Source organism: Ursus maritimus, unplaced genomic scaffold, assembly GCF_017311325.1.
Source record: "Ursus maritimus isolate PB19 unplaced genomic scaffold, ASM1731132v1 scaffold_14, whole genome shotgun sequence".
NCBI classification, from domain to species: Eukaryota; Metazoa; Chordata; class Mammalia; order Carnivora; family Ursidae; genus Ursus; species Ursus maritimus.
Window position 1 is genome coordinate 58785568 of NW_024423786.1, and position 15438 is coordinate 58801005.

A 15438-nucleotide genomic window follows, 5' to 3' on the forward strand; every position below is an offset into this window, starting at 1 on the left:
AGGTGAGGTGCTCCTAGGGGAGCAGCTGCAGGGACCCAAGAAGGCGCCAGCGGCCGGAATCCAGGGGGCAGGGCTGCCCGCGAGCCAGAGCCTCAGAGCCTCGGAGCCTCGGAGCGGGTCCCGCCCACAGCAGAGCCCAAGCAGAAGCACCTGCCCTTCCTTTCTCTTGCCTCCTGACTCCTCCAGCTGGCAGTCGTGCTGGGCATCGCTTCTGGAGAGGAATGAGTGTGGGCCGGGGTCCTGCAGGCCCGTGCTGTCACAGGAAGAGGACGAGCACTCTGGTATATCCACCACTGGACTGGTGCTCAACAGACGGACAGTGCGTGAACCCAAAGCTCAAGTGGGCACCCCGGGCCCGTCGTGTGCCGTGCCCCGAGCTTGCCCTGCTCCACGTGGTGGGGCTGCCCTGGCTTCCCCGCACCTGGCATCCAGCTGGTGGGCCTCGGCAGGGCCATCTCTGGTGTTGCTGAGTATGGGCGGGCTGTCCCTGCGGAGGCCTGTGCCGTGGACACCCTGTATGCATACCCTGCTGGCACTCTGTGTGGCATCTGAACCCTGAGCCGTGGGGCCTGTTGTATTGTGGGCTGCATTTCTTTGATTGCAGCAATATCGGGCAGCTAGACGTCCCAGGCCGGGAGCAACTGCCTTTCACAGCCTCTGTGATTGGCAGCAGATCCTCGTGTGTTCCTGGCTTCAACGGCCTTGATTGGCCACATGCTCACAAAGGCTGCGTACAGCGCCTTCTCTCTTCCCGGGAGCCTCTGCTCGGCACCTGGATTTCCGCTCTGTGTCCCTGGCTGAGTCAGTGAGCTTCTCCAGGCTTCTGCCGGCTGGGTTGGTCTGGTGAGAACCACGCACGTGACGAGTCTGTGCAGGGGTGCAGGCGAGCTTGTGGTAATATTCTGGGGAATGCGCGTGCGCCACACGAGGTCACGTCTATTTCACTGTCATCTCGTGGACACCTTCCCGTGATCCCAGGGCAGGATCGTAACGTCCCCCCAAGGGGAGAAACCGGGACCCAGCGGGGTTAAGGACATGACCAAGGCACCTGGCAGAGCCTCAAGGCCCTGTCTCTAGGGTCGCGGCCTGCCCTCCCTGCCCGCGGGGCTCTCTCCCAGAATGGCAAAAAGCACCTGCTTGTTTGGAATCCCCTGGGTATCAGGCACTGGCCAGCTTTTTATTTTTCACCCAGAGGCTTTGCTGTTGGCTACACATGGTCTTCATTTCCAGCGCTAAATTCCTCACCAAAGGGCACCATCTTAGGGGAATAATTTAACCTGCCTGGGCCTTGGATGCCCTAATAATTCTCATGGCCTCCTTCTCTGGGCTCACCAGGGTAATTACAGGGCCTCCCTGAGACCACAGGGCTCACCCGCGGGTCACAGAGCCTCCAGCAGGATGAAGGCTGCTCAAACTCTGGCTCGGAGCTGGTGGAAAGCACGGCACAGCCTGATGCACTCCTTTCCCCTTTCACGTGGGGAAACGGAGGCTCAGAGCAGAGAGTGGCTTACCTAAGTTACCAGTCACAGAGGTCAGACCAGAGCTCGCCCAGGACCCACGGCCCACCTCGTCACTGGACGGTCATCTGGGTGTCTTTGGTCAGGGTCACGGTGTCATGTTGCTGGAGGCGTGGCTGCTGCCTCGTAGTCCTCAGGGTTTACGGTGGGGTGGGCACACGTGTTCTGTGAAGGGCCAGAGCGAATAACCTAGGCTTTGCTGGCTGTGGGGTCTGTGTCACAGCTGCTCATCTCTGCCCTTGAAGTCCGACAGAAACCACAGACAAAATGTAAATACGTGGGCATGGCTGTTTCAATAAAACTTTATTTACAAGGACAGGTGGTGGGCTGAATTTGGTCTGTGGGCCATGGTTTGCCTACCCCTCCCTTGTGTAAAGATTAGATTTTTTCCAGGATCTGGTCTGCTGTCCATGGAGCATCTGAAAGCTCCTCCTTTTGCAAAAACAAAACCCCAACATGGTTGTCAGGGGTGAGGGGACCTCTGTCACAAAGACCAGAATTGATCTGCAAAGTGCCTGGCCCTGGGTTTCCTTTATTGAGAGGATCTCCGTAGCATTAATTCTGTGAACACACATGGCCAGTGAGAAGGGAGTTGGTGTAAGAAACGCAGAGCCCCTGTGCCTCCCCTCTTGGACCTTGTCACCCTGTCTGGGAGTGTCCCATCTTCCTATTTGTCCCCACTGCTGGGCTGGTAGCCCTCGAGGGCAGAGTCCATGCCTGTCTGGGACCCCACGGTAGGTCTCCTGCAGTGTGTGTGCTCAGTAAAGGGCTGCTGAGTACACAGATGCATGAGAGAATGAACTGGCTAGTGTGTTCCGGCCGGGGCTAGGAGTCTAAAGCCAGGGTGCGACCTTTTGGATGGAAGAGGGGGAGGATGGTGCAGAGGGGACACCTGGGGATGGAAAATCAGCAGGTCTGTAGGCTGAAAGCTCCTCCCCCCAAAGGGAACACCTGTTCCCCAGGGTGTGGAGGGCAGTTGAGGCTCCAGTGCATCTTGATGCATTCTGGCCAGGGACCAGGAGATGGATGCTGCCCTGACACCCGCCCCCCATCTCAGTGCTTCCAGATGGAGCCGTCCAGCCAAGCAACACAACTAGAACGGGGATCGTAGCCTCTAAGTGTTGGTTGTGTCCCCTGCCCCCAGTAGCATATGTACTGGAATCCTAACCCTCAGTGTCTCAGCACATGACCTGATTTGGAAAGAGGGTCTTGGCAGAGAGAATCCAGTTAAAATGAGGCCGTCAGGGTGGGGCCCCATGCAATATGATGGGTCTCAATAAATAAAGAGGAAGTTGGGACAAAGACATGGGCACAGAGGAAAGACCATGTGAGGGGACAGAGACAGCCACATGCAAGCCTGGGGAGGGGCCTGGAATAGACCCTTCCTCTCTGGCCTGCGAGCTGGAGACACAGAAATGCCTTCCTGCTGCCCAGCCTCCCAGTCTGTGGTGTGGTTATCACAGCCCCGTGAACTCCCGCAAGGCCCCAGCCCAACCACCAGCGTCCCACACCCGCCACGAGCCCGCCAAGGTGGGGCCATCGCTCGGCCCTGGATCCAGAGGGTGTCTCCCCTTCCTCCTGTTCCTCTTCCCTCTCTCTCTGGGGCCGGGTGGTGTGAACGAGCTGTCCAATGTGGCGTGCGGCTGCTCAGATGTACGATAAAGAGAAACCACTGAACACCTGGACTTCTGCCACTCGCACACGGTGGGCTCCGGGTGACGACACCGACCCAGCTGCCCGGACCGTGATTGCTGAGAAGGGCTGTGATGGCCTGCTGTCTGTGAGCGCGACATCCCACTGGACTCCGGCCGGGGGGCCACACCCTGCCACTGAGTCACGGGGCGCGTTCTCTCCGGGAGCCCGTGTCGCTCGTGGGACACACGGCCAGACCCGTTTCCATCTGCTTTCTGTTTTTTGGGGTTACTTTGTAAGATTTGACTTTAGCATTTTTTTGTATAATTATGTAAAACATTCACATGGTTCCAACACAGAAACAGCAAAGTGAGGTTTATTCAAGGAAATGGACCTGGCGGCCTGGGGTGTGCGTTCAGCTGTCTGCGGTGTTCCTCCCATCAGGAAGAGCAGGCAGGTGCACAGTTTTGTGCCCTCCCTCAGGTAAGCTGTCTACACTCGCTCCGCCCGGGTTTTCAGTTCTCAGCCTAACACTTCATACTCTTGCTCTGGGTTCCGAGCCTGAGGCTCTGACGAGAACACCAGGCCGCAGCCGTTGACAGAGGCAGCCCCCCTCCCCGCTGTGCAGTGCTGCTCGGGCCCTCCACCCCTCCTCCCGGCCCTGCGGCCCCGCCAGCCCCGCAGCCCCGCCACGTGCAGCAAGACCACCTCATAGGCCCCCGCCAGAATCAAACATGGCGCCACACAGTTCTCCAGCTGGGGCTCTGGGTCCAAGCCAGGGGCATTTGCTCTGTTCTTGAAGACACTTGGTGGGAGAGAGACACGATGGCCGGGTGGTTCCTGCCCTTCAGGAGCCCCTGCTGCTCAGGGTTCCGTCCCGCCTCCCGGAGCTGCTGGAGGGGGCCTGGCAGGTGAGCTGGGGTGGGACACCGGGAGGGCCCTGTGGTCACAGCTGCACGGGATGACGACGATAGGACAGACGTGGGCTGTGCGGACGGACAGAGGGACAGGCTCTGGATGCCCCCTCTCTTCACTGACCAAAGCCTCTCTCCTCGAACCAGGGAATCTGGAATTGCGCTTCCTTCCCCATCCACTGGCGGAGGCTCGGGCTTGGTGTGTATTTCAGTCACGGAAATATTAATTACACTGGGTTCTTAGGCCATGATGCTCTATGAATTCTGCCTTTCCTGAGCTAATGGGGCAACATAAATAACTCCAGGGGGAAGCACTTGGCCCGGCAGCCCCCAGGTCAGACCGGAGTTAATCAATCCTCTGCTGATGCGTCGCTCGAGGCTCTGGTGTTGGGTCAGGGGTTGTGCCTGTCTGGGGCTAATTCCCTCTAAGCAGAGGCCACTGCAGAGAGTCTGGTGCCCTCTGGTCAGAGGAAGGCAGCTCTGGGAGGTTAGGACTCTGGCCTGCTGTCCCCATTGGCCCAGAGACAGACAGAAGTTCAGCCAGCTCCCGGAGTGAGCTGGGCAGCCCCAGCTGTCCCTCCAGGGCCCCAGTACTGTCCAGGGAGAGGCTGGGGCAGGGGCAGGGGTCCTGTCTATTGGCCACCTGCATGTATCTCCAGCACCAACTTGCCCCCATCTCTGACCTGTGTAGCCAGCTCTTGACCCCATCTCCTGCTTGCCCTAATTCTTGGTTTCCTCATTTATAGGATTGGGAGAGGGGGGATGGTGACCCTGCCTGGCCCAGCTTAGGGCTTCTTTGAAGGACTCAAGGCATGAGCACGAGTGAGCCTTAGACCAGGGCCTGGCCCATTGGAAGTGCTCCCATCCATGGGGACTTCATCTGTCCTCGTACCCTGGCCTTCTACCCGGTCTCCCAGGGGCAGGCTTTAGGGCCCTCAGGACTACCAGGTCTGCGGGGGGTTCTCCAGATCCCAACACAGGCAGGGATCAGCCCCTCAGATGCTCTCAGATGGTGGGCCACTGCCCTCCGTCACTGCTGCAGACTGAGGACCACACCTGCTGGGTGGGGTCACCTCTCAGGCTGCCTGCTAAACCCCCAGTTCGTGTGACTTTGGGGACAGTGGAGAGAGGGTCCAAGTGCCAGCAGGTGCAGAGCCTTCCTCACTAGTGCGTTAGACTTCACAGTCTACAAGCCCTATTACCCGTCCTTGAGACCCTCTGAGCCTGTCCAGAGCGCAGGGAGACTGGCAGCCCGGAGTCTGTGACAGGTTGCAGAGGGGACATGGTTTGCACAAAGGCATGCAGGGCAGTGGGACCAGCCTCCCCAGCCCTAGAGTGACAGGCTCCCCGTGCTGACCCTTAGCCTGGCAGCCTCTCCCAGCAAAGGCTGTGCCTCCCCAGCCTGAGAGAGCTGAGCCCAGGCCACTCGCTGGGGTAGCAGGGCGCCACAGGCCCTAGTGGGAGCAGGAACCCTGAGGCTCCAACACGTATTTATTTTCAGAAGTCATTGGGATACATCCAACTCCCGGAGATCTGGGTTCAATTCATTAAGCTTAGATGATTAATTACGGGGCAATTAAATATCTGATTAAATTAATCCTAAGGTGTTTAAACATTGTTTTGCAAAGAATGTTTGCCCATTAATTAGAATGGCTAAATGCAGAATTAAGCAGGGACAGGGGCTGCAGGGGGGACAAGGAAGCGGAGCTTACCCCTCGGAGGAGGCTGTTCCCTGAAGTCTCCCTGCTCTGTGTGGAGGGAGGATGGAGCCCTCAGGGAGCCCAGGCAGGGCAGGACAGAGTGAGGAAACGGGACATCCTGCACCCTCTCTGTTGCATAAATGTGAAATGCCAGAGACAGTCAGGGAAAATGAGGCACGTCGTCATTGGGACTGAGAAGGGGCAGGGCTCTGGAACTTCAAAGGGAAGGAATACAGTTTATAGGAAGATGAACCAGACCAAATGTTTGGTAACAGGTGTTTGCTGGGCAGTCCAGAAATGATGGGACACAGGGGACTGTGATCAAACAGGCCTTGCTGGGCTCCTCCCACCCCCCATATGTCGTTCACGATGTGGCTGTGGAGTAACTCCCAAGATCGCACTCTTCCTGAATTTTTCTAAATTTTTTGGCAGGTTGAGGGAGGTCAAAGTTTCTTCCTGAGCTTTTTGGGCCTTGATTGTTTTTGGCTCAAAATTATCTGCATGCCCAAGTGGCCCATCTTGGGGCAGTTCGTTCTGAACCCCAGCAGTGATCCAGACAAAGCAGGGGGCAGGGGACACTGGGTCAAGGACAAAGCTGGTTCCAGAGGTGGTGGGACAGGAGCCAGGGCAGGGCGGGTTAACCAGAGCAGAAGGTGAGCACATGGAGCGCAGACAGCGCTCATGAGTTTTGTTGGGGAGCCCAGGGGCAGAGACAGGGTGGTGGCTGGAGAGAGGTGGGACCAGGGAGTGATAGGGTGTTTTAGAACAGGGATCCTGGAGCATGTTTATGCTGTTGGCAGATTCTCCACGGAGGGAGGCCTTGGTGGGCAGGTGCACATGCCGGCCCCTTTCTACAGATTGCAACCACTTCCAGCTGTATTTCTTCTGCTCTCAGGGTCCTGTGGCCTCTCACTGCTCTGGTCAGCACCCACCCTGGGATGGGGTCGCCTCTGGGACTCCCTGGGTGGGCAGCTTGGAGCCCTGGACCTGCCCAACCTGCTGGGGGCTGCAGTACAGCTGCTCCAGCAACCCCGGGAATGGGAGCCCTGGGTTCACCTGCTCCTGCACCTGCTGGCTATGGGACCCTGGGCTACTCACTCCTCTAACTCTGGCGGGTTGTCAGCTTCCCCTCACTGTGTTTTGTGAACTAGCCTCTCAGCTTGTCCACAGCCCCACTTTCTGGGCCAGTGTTCCTGCTCTTCTACTTTACTCCCCATGGTTCCATCAATCTCTCCCTTCTCATCCTGTCCCTGGGGGCCTCCTCCCACTCAGAACCGGGTCAGCTGGCCTTCTCCCCGAACTGTAGCCCCTCCTCACCTGGCAGGCCAGACCAAGCCCCTCCCACCAAGTACAGTCTGTCCTTGAGCCCCTGGGGTCTGCAGGCATTTGGAGCCCCAGGCCCTCCTGGCGAGCCCTGAGAACCCGTGGACAGAGCAACCTGACTTTCCACCAGAGCCTTTTAGGGTGGCATGTCCAAGCCACCCCCTTTCCTCCTGTGCCCACACACCCACTGCTCTGCTCAGCATTTGGGTCACTGAGAGGATGATGTTTGATTTGCTTTGTGAGAATTAAAATGAAATGGGGTGGGGGCAGTGAGGGCTTCCCTGTGCCCTACCCAGCCTGGCAGCCCCGCGCGTTTTACTCCCCCGGAAACCTCCAGTTACTTAGAGCAAATGCACACTTACCTCCTGTGCTTGCAGGTGTTTGAATTCTCTAGCTCAAGCCTGAAAGGAGAGGAGATTTCCTGCAGGAAAGTAGCGTGATGTGGTCAAAAGAACTTGGGGTCTGGAATCATATTGAAGTTCGCTTTGGAATTTCTACCCTTGGCATTTCTTAGCTGCATGTGTTTTAGGCAGCATATCCGTCCATCCATCTGTAAAATGGGGGCATTAGCGGTAGCCCGTCAGCCTGCCCTATAGGTTAGACATCAATTCAAGTGAGGTGTCTGCAGGGACATTTTGGAAAGCTGTGTCCTAGGGATGGTGGGGGCAAGAAAGTGACTCAGCTCACCTCAGGCTGCCCTCATAGCAGCAGGAATTGTGCTCCCTGGGAGCCTTTCTGTGCTCCACTTGGACCCAGGGAGCAGTAACTGTTCAGGCTAATTGGAGCAGAACAAAGTCTCCCCCAGTGCAGCAGAAGGAAGGCAGCCAGAGAGGAGGGGGCGGTGCTGCAGATTGCAGAGGAGGACTGGTGCTCTTGGTGGGGGGGACGGGGCGGGGGGCGGAGGGACAGGGGAGGAGCCGACATGGGACCGGGACAGAGAGCCAACGGGTAGTCTGAAGGCCATGGAGGGAGACCCAAGGAGGGGATCCCGGTGCCGAGTGTGGGGTTTTTCTTCACCACGTGTACTTGGGCCTCAGTTAAATTTTAGCCTAAAGGGCCCAGTTCTCCTTTCAAAGAGAAATTATTTGCAATCAATTCTCTGGTCTTGGCAAATTTTTTTAAAATTTAAAAGTCACTGTTGCTGACGCCCAGTACTGCCTGTTTCATCACTGCCATTGAATCCAGGTATCCTGACGTGCTTCAAAGCAGAGAGAATTCTGTGTGGAAACACCTTTCATCTGCTTGTGTTTGCTGGCGTTATGGAGGAAGAATTTTCCTCTGCCGTTCAGAGTTCTTCCAGCTGGCCTGAGCATCAGGTCCATGTGAGACAGACCGGCAGGAGAAAGTCAGACAAAAGTTTACATGTATACCTCCTGAGTACATGGAAGAGACCCAGAAAAGTGCAGTAACTCCCTGAAACTGCTGAAGTCATCACTTTAAATACCATCTTCAGCTAAAGACAAAAGGGTAGGGAATGGGAAGTCAGCCATGGGAGGTTGCCGGGAAAGCACAGTGAACAAGGGTGAAGCCATCATGTAGACTTAAGTCCATGCCTCCTCCACTGATAAAAGTTTCTAGAGATTTAGTCACCAGCACAGCAAGGGGGACACCCTTACAGATGGAGATTCCCTTATGCATGGAAATGTCTCTTATAAAAGGGCAACTTCTCCTTGACGTTCAGAGCTCCTCTTGGGTCTGCATTTTCTTAAAAACCTCCAGCTTAAAATAATGTGCCAGAGAGGCATCCTCTGGGGTGGCAGTCTGCTCCCCTGCACTGGTCATCACACAACAGTGAGCCGTGTTCCAGCCTTTGTGAACCAAAACACACCTTCCCAAAGGGAGAGCTCCATCAGACGATGTGGGGGTGGGAAGTGGGAGAGCTGGGTTGGGACCCCAGCTTTGTCCCTGGGGAGAAGTTTTCATGATTCATTCAACACGAAGGACAAAGTAAATGTGTAAAATCAACCTCATAGCCACCTGAAAAATAACGTGATAACATTCAACCATTTAAAACAAAGCAAAACTTCAGAATGAAAGGACTCTTCACTAGGATAAATCTTAAGTAAATAATCAGCACTGGTAAAGTAGCGTCAAAATTAGGAACAATAATAAATTCCTGTTATTGCCTCACTGATGATTAATGAATAATAATTAATGAACACCCTACCAGGCTCCTAAAAAGATTTCAGGTAGCTCACCTTGATCTTGCTTGGACATGGTAGTTAATTCAGTAAGGTGAGATAAGATAAACTGGGATGGGGGGAGACAATTAAAGAACCTTGGTGTGGCCAGTGGATACAAAAGAATCAGCAAACACTCAGAGTTCAAGAAGGAAGATGAACACAGACTGTGCTCATGAATGTTGATGGTCTTCCTCAGCACAAGCAGTAGCTGGAACGTATAATGAAAAACTCCATTGGTAACAGAAACAGGTGGTCTGACTTACTTAGGAGTAAATATAATATATGCCTGACCTTTGTAAAGAAAATTGCAGCCCCTGCGGGCTGGGGACAGGGTGAGAGACATCATCCATCCCACGTCTTACAGGGAGAACATGTCACCAGCTTCATTTGCAAACACAGCCTCCCCTGCATCAATCCCAACTGTATTTTTCTGGACTCAGTGGCTTCTGGAGAAGCAAACAGATGAGGATTTCAAAGGACATTTGAGAAATAAAAAGAGCAAGCCAGAAGCCCTCACCTTTTTGACATTAGAACACTTTTTAAAATAATAATTAAAAAATAATTAAGAATGAATGATGTGGAGAAACTGGATAGCATGGAAGAATTTTAATTTAGATCCACCCCCCGCCCCGTTGCCAGAACGGACAGCACATACCTCAAACAGCCAAACCTCTTTTTTTTAAAAACAGGAAAGTTAGCACATCTTGAAACATTTATTATCCTTACAAAGAAAGACCGCTCTCAGCTTTGAAGCCATACGAGAAGCCGCGGAGGGAAACACGGACAGATGACAGCAAGAACAAAGCCAAAACTTTGTACGTGGGGAAATGCCAGGGGAGGGAAGGTGGTTGTGCCAGCTGGGGTGTGCAGAGGGTTAATAGCTGTGCCCACTACGGGTTCCTTACGGTGCATGAGAGGGAAAGGATGACCCGGTCGCAGGCAGGCTCAGCTTTCCATCGGGCTGCTCACACGGGGGAGCTCGGTGGGCCGGCAGCTCTGGGAAAAGCGGGAGCCTTGCTGGTTATCAGAGCAGTGACAGTCGAAGCCGTCTCGAGGTGCTGCGTGCTACCCACTGAGCTGGCAGAAAGCTCCCAATGCCACGGCAAGGTCGTGGTTGGGACGCGGGATGTGGGGCTGCAGGTGAACTCAGCTCCTCTTGGGGGTGAAGTCCATGTGGCCGCTCCGTGAGCAAACGGTGTGCACAGTCAGAAACACCTGTCCTTTGGCCAGTCCGTTTACCTCTGGAAAGACAAAACTACCCCCCAGGATGTGCAGTGTGGCATTAGTAATGACAATTGGGCAGTGGCTGATACACCAGCAATAGGGGGGTTATTTAGTAAATTAGGGACATCTATGCTGTGTTATTTTGTGCAGCTATTAAATTTGATTATGAAACCTGTGTGGAAACATGAGAAATGTTTATTATGTACTGTTAAGTGGACAACCCCCCCCCCCATACGCAAAATGACATACATATTACATTTGCAGTGAGGGAAAAATGCATCTCTGTGGACAAGGGCCGGACGGAGGTCGATACAAATGAGAGCAGCTCTGTTAGTCTGGGACTCAGGTAGCTTGGTTGTTACTGTTTTAAGCACTGGGGGTACCTCCAGAGCTGGTGGGGCCTGCATCACAGGCCCCTTCCCACCCACGGCCCCTTCCCTGGGTCTGCTTGGGCACCCAGTTCGCGCCTCTGGGCCCTGCTTGCCTTCTCCAACACAGATGCATGTCTGCACCCCTGGGTGTGCACAGCCAGGCCAGAAGCATCCCAGGAGCCCCAGAGGCATCTGTGCTCCCAGCAGCTGCGAGGCCCTGTGGGTCCACCACCTCTGCAGGACCTGACTGCCCCCCTCCCCTGGACAACTGCTGCAGTTCCCAAAGTGACCAGCTCAGCCACAGGGCCAGAGCCCTCAACCCTATAGCCAGCAAAGAACCTCTGGGCCCAACCCATGGCCAAACTCAGCCCCTCCAAACCCTGGCAGGGAGCCAGGAGCTGACTGCCTGCAGCTGTCCTGTGGGTTAGGGCCACCCCTGCGAGCCAGGGGCCCTACCCTGAGAAAGCACCAGGCCTCCCACCCCAGGCCTACAGGCACCAGGGGCTGCAGGCTCTGAAACCCCCATGCCTCTACCATTCCAAGAGCTGCTGAAGAGTGTGTGTGTGCGCACGTGTGTGTGTGCTTGTGGGCACGCGTGAGCTTGGGGTCCTCTTCTTCTCCCCCTCACGCCACAAGCATCTGTTGGTTGTCTCCTCTGTCTTGGCTTCTGTGGGGGCTGCCTGTGGTCCTCAACCATTAACTCAGGCTTGTGGCCCCGTCACTCCCTCTCCAAGACTGTGTCTAGGGCCCAAGTGCCCCTGTTATGAATGACCACCAAGTGGACAGCTCTTCACAATGTACAGAATGCTTCCACACCTGCTTGTTGTCTGTGCCCTTCATTCCCACAGGACAGTCTCTGCTCCAAGCTGATCCTAATGCTGAAACTGACTCCCCCCCGCTGTTTTCCACAAACAATCTCCCCGCTGATTATGTCATGATTTTTGTAGGTTTCCTGAAGATTTGGGCGAACGCAGGGAGAGACTGCACAGAGCAGGGCGTGCACTCTGCTGGCGCCGCGGTGGGCCTCCTCCCTTCTCGCTGAGTAGCAGCCTCCAGCCTGGATGTGGGTGGGAGCCTGATTCTCGCTGGCGACGGTCTCTCCAGGGTCATCCTCAGTGGAGTGAGACTGGCCTGCCCTGCAGCACCAAGCAGTTGCCTTTCCCCGACACAGAACGGGGATGGGGACGTGGTGACTCAGGCCTGGGCACGGCCGCAAGTGTGCACATTCCGGGGTCTCCTGAGGGTCTACGGCGCCTGTTGGGGAAGCAGGAGAATCTTCAGTTGGGCCCGGACTCCCCCCGCCCCAGACGGGGCAACTGTCCCCTTCAGGCAGGCACCACACTGCCTCCTGCCTGGCAGGTGATTCTAGGTGGCATGGTGTTGGTCACCTGCCTGGCTCTGGGGAGGGGCCCCTTCTGTCCTGCTCACCCCGTCTGGAAAGTCACCCCGAGCTCTGCAGTTAGTCCCTCCCAGCAACCCCCTCCCCCAGGTATCACGCACATCGCCTCCTGGTCGGGCACCCCCCGTCCTGCTGGATCTCTTGTCCTGCAACCTCCCGCGTCACAGCCCTGAGTCCTGAGCAGCCGCACTGGCTGGGGGCCCCTGCATCTGGCACAGGTAGTGGGGGCGGGTTGGCCGTTCCCGGGGAAGATCAGGGCCACGTTCAGTGACCGCCACTCCCTGGAGCTGCGTCCTGTGCTGGGAGAGGTGGGGGGGCTCCTGCCCCTCTCCTGCTCTGAGCACATGTCCCAGCGTCCTGGCAATGTTTCTCTGGAAGTGCTGGGTAACCTGGGGCCCAGGGATGCGGAATCGAAGGTCCCCAGCTTCAGACCAGCTTCGGTCTGGTGTTTAGGAACCCCAGAAACCCAGGACAGTGGCTGCGTCTGAACTCGGGACTTGGGATGTACAGGTCTGGACTCTGCATGGAGACTCTGCAGCTGCTCCTCCTTCCTTGGGCCCCTCCTCACCTCTGCTTCTTCGTTGCCTGTCCATTTGAACACGCATGCTCCCATGCCTGAGCTGTCCTCCACTCATTCGTGTGCACATTCAGTGTTCCTTTGATCCCCGGCTGTATTAGGCACGATGCACTGGACACGTTGGAAGTGCGCAGTTTGGTCAGCTGGACCTGCGCGTGTGCACGAAGCCATCAGCAGAGTTGGGGCAGTGAGCTCACCCCTGCCCCCAGAGCTTCCTCCTGCCCCCTCCCCACCGGAACGCCCACTGACCTGCTTTCATTGCTGTCGACCACTTAGCGCTTCCTAGAGTTTTGTGAGCAGAATCCACGCCTTGTTTCCTCCAGCTTCTGCAGTCTGGCATGAACGCTTTCCATGGTGCCCCCGGTAGGACTTCCCTCCTATCGTGTGGCCGAATAGTACCCCAGCCCACGGATGCCCACGGTTCCCCATTCCCCGTGGAGGAGCACCCGGGGTGTTTCCAGTTGGGGAAGATGACAAAGGATCCTGCTCTGAACACCGACCCGAGACGCATCGTAAAGACATGGTTCTGCGTTTTTCTTGGGTGCACACATACCGAGAGGGTGGAACAGCCAGATTTTACGGCAGGTGTGTGTTTAGCTTTGTTCTTAATTGAAATTTTTATTGAGATAATTATAGGCTCACATGCAGTTTTAGGAAATAACACAGAGAGGTTCTGTGTGTCTTTGCCCATTTTCCTCCAGTGACGACAGTTTGTAACATCGCAGGCAGGATGCTGACATTGACACAGGCCACGCACCTTTATCGGGTTTCCCCAGGGTGTGGAACGTGTCTGTGCGGTGTCTTCGGTTATGGACAGTGTATCGCAGTCACGGGAAAGACCGTTCACAGCCGTGCTGTTCCAACCACACACCTCCCTCATGCCCCTGCCCCATTCATAACCCCATACAGCCCATCCCCTCCTGGCCCCGGCTCCCTCCCGTGGCACGGCGCCCTGGAGAGCCTTCCAGGCGCTGCGTGTGTCTGTCCTTGGCTCCTGTTGACGGCTGCGCGGTATCCCGTGCTATGGGTGCACCTAACCGTTCATTTGCCGAAGGACATCAGCTTGATCCCAGTTTTTGGCTCTTAGGAATCAAGCTTCTGTGAACAAGTCCGCACAGAGTTTTCTGTGGACACAGCCTTGGTTTCTCAGGGATGCTGGTTAGCGTAACAGCCACATGTTTCCTTTTACAAGACGCTGCCAAACAGTTTTCTGGAGTTCCTCCCTACGTCACATTCCCAGTCTCTCCATCACCGTGTTCTGTTTCCGCCAAGCTGATGGACATGCCGTGGTCTCATTTGCACCAACCCGATGACCGATGATGCCGAGTGTGTTTTCACGTGCTTATTTCTCATGGATGTATCATCTTTGGTGAAATGTCCGGTTACGTATTTTGCTCATTTGCCAATTGGATTGCTCACTTGTTCTTGGCTATTGGGTTTTGAAGGTTCTTTGTATACTGTGGACCCCAGTTCTCTGCAGGAGAGATGGTTTGCGGGCGCCTCCTCCTGGTCTGAAGCGCGTCTTTCCTTCCCATATTGCTGTGCTCCGGCTCACCTGTTTTCCTTTTCTGAACCATGCTTTTTGGTATCAGCTCTAAGAGCTGTTTGCCTAGCCTTAGGTCTCAAATTTTTTCTCCCAATTTTGTTTCCTAAAAATGTTAAGGTTTCGCATTTTGATTGATTTCCCTTGTGCATTTTGAGTTAATTTTTGTATGAGGCGTGAAGCGTCGGGCGAGGTTTGGTTTCTGCCTATGAATGTTCTTCCTCCACCGAAAGTGTGCCTCTGTCAGATGTCAGTGGTGCCCACTTTTGTGGGCTTGTGTCTGGGTTCTGTGTTCCATTGCATTGATCTGTGTCTCTCCCCCCCCCCTCGCCCTCCCGCAGATACCATACTCATGGTCTTAATTACTGTGGCAGTGGGATCGAACAGTGATCCCTCCCACTTGGTTCCTCTCTGCCAAGACTGCTTTAGTGATGCTGGGGTCTGTGACTCTCCATATAAATTTTAGAATAAACTTGTCTACGCCCACAAAAACCTTGCTGGTGTTTTGACAGAAATTTCATTTAACCCGCAGATCAATCTGGGGCTCATTTAACTACGTTGGCTCCTCCAACCTGTGAACACAGCCTGTCTCTCCATTGATCTGGGCCTTTTCGCTGTCTCCCGTCGGCCTTTTGTAACGGTCAGCATGCCGATGCTGTGCACATTTTGTTAAACGCGTACCTGACGATTTCATCGTCTCCGAGGTGGTTGTAAAGGCCTTGTGTTTTTAAATTCAGTTCCAGCATATTTGTCATCAGTATATAGAACTGAGATGGATTTTTGTGAGTTGATCTTGTATCCTGAGAACACACTGAGCTCGTGTATTAGTTCTAGGGGTGTTTTTGTTGATTTCTTGAGATTTTATGCATAGATAATCATGTCATCTCCAAATAGAAACGGTTTGTTTCTTCCTTTCCGACCCGTATGCATTTTATATACGTACGTATTTTCCTGCTTAGTGCAGTAGCTGGAACTTCCGGGACTGTGTCAGACAAGCCTTGTTTCTCGTTGTGGGGAGAAGGCATCACGTTTTTAACCATTAAATGTAATGTGAG

General features: G+C 54.9%; 1 long non-coding RNA gene across 1 annotated transcript; it reads right to left on the reverse strand.

Moving 5' to 3' along the window:
* Positions 1-9938: 9938 nt before the first annotated feature.
* On the reverse strand, positions 9939-13672 carry LOC103660328. The gene is made up of 3 exons (XR_567779.1): positions 13090-13672; positions 12832-12989; positions 9939-12118 (listed from the first exon to the last, which is right to left on the reverse strand). It is a non-coding gene; the product is annotated as an uncharacterized LOC103660328 (long non-coding RNA).
* Positions 13673-15438: the final 1766 nt, after the last annotated feature.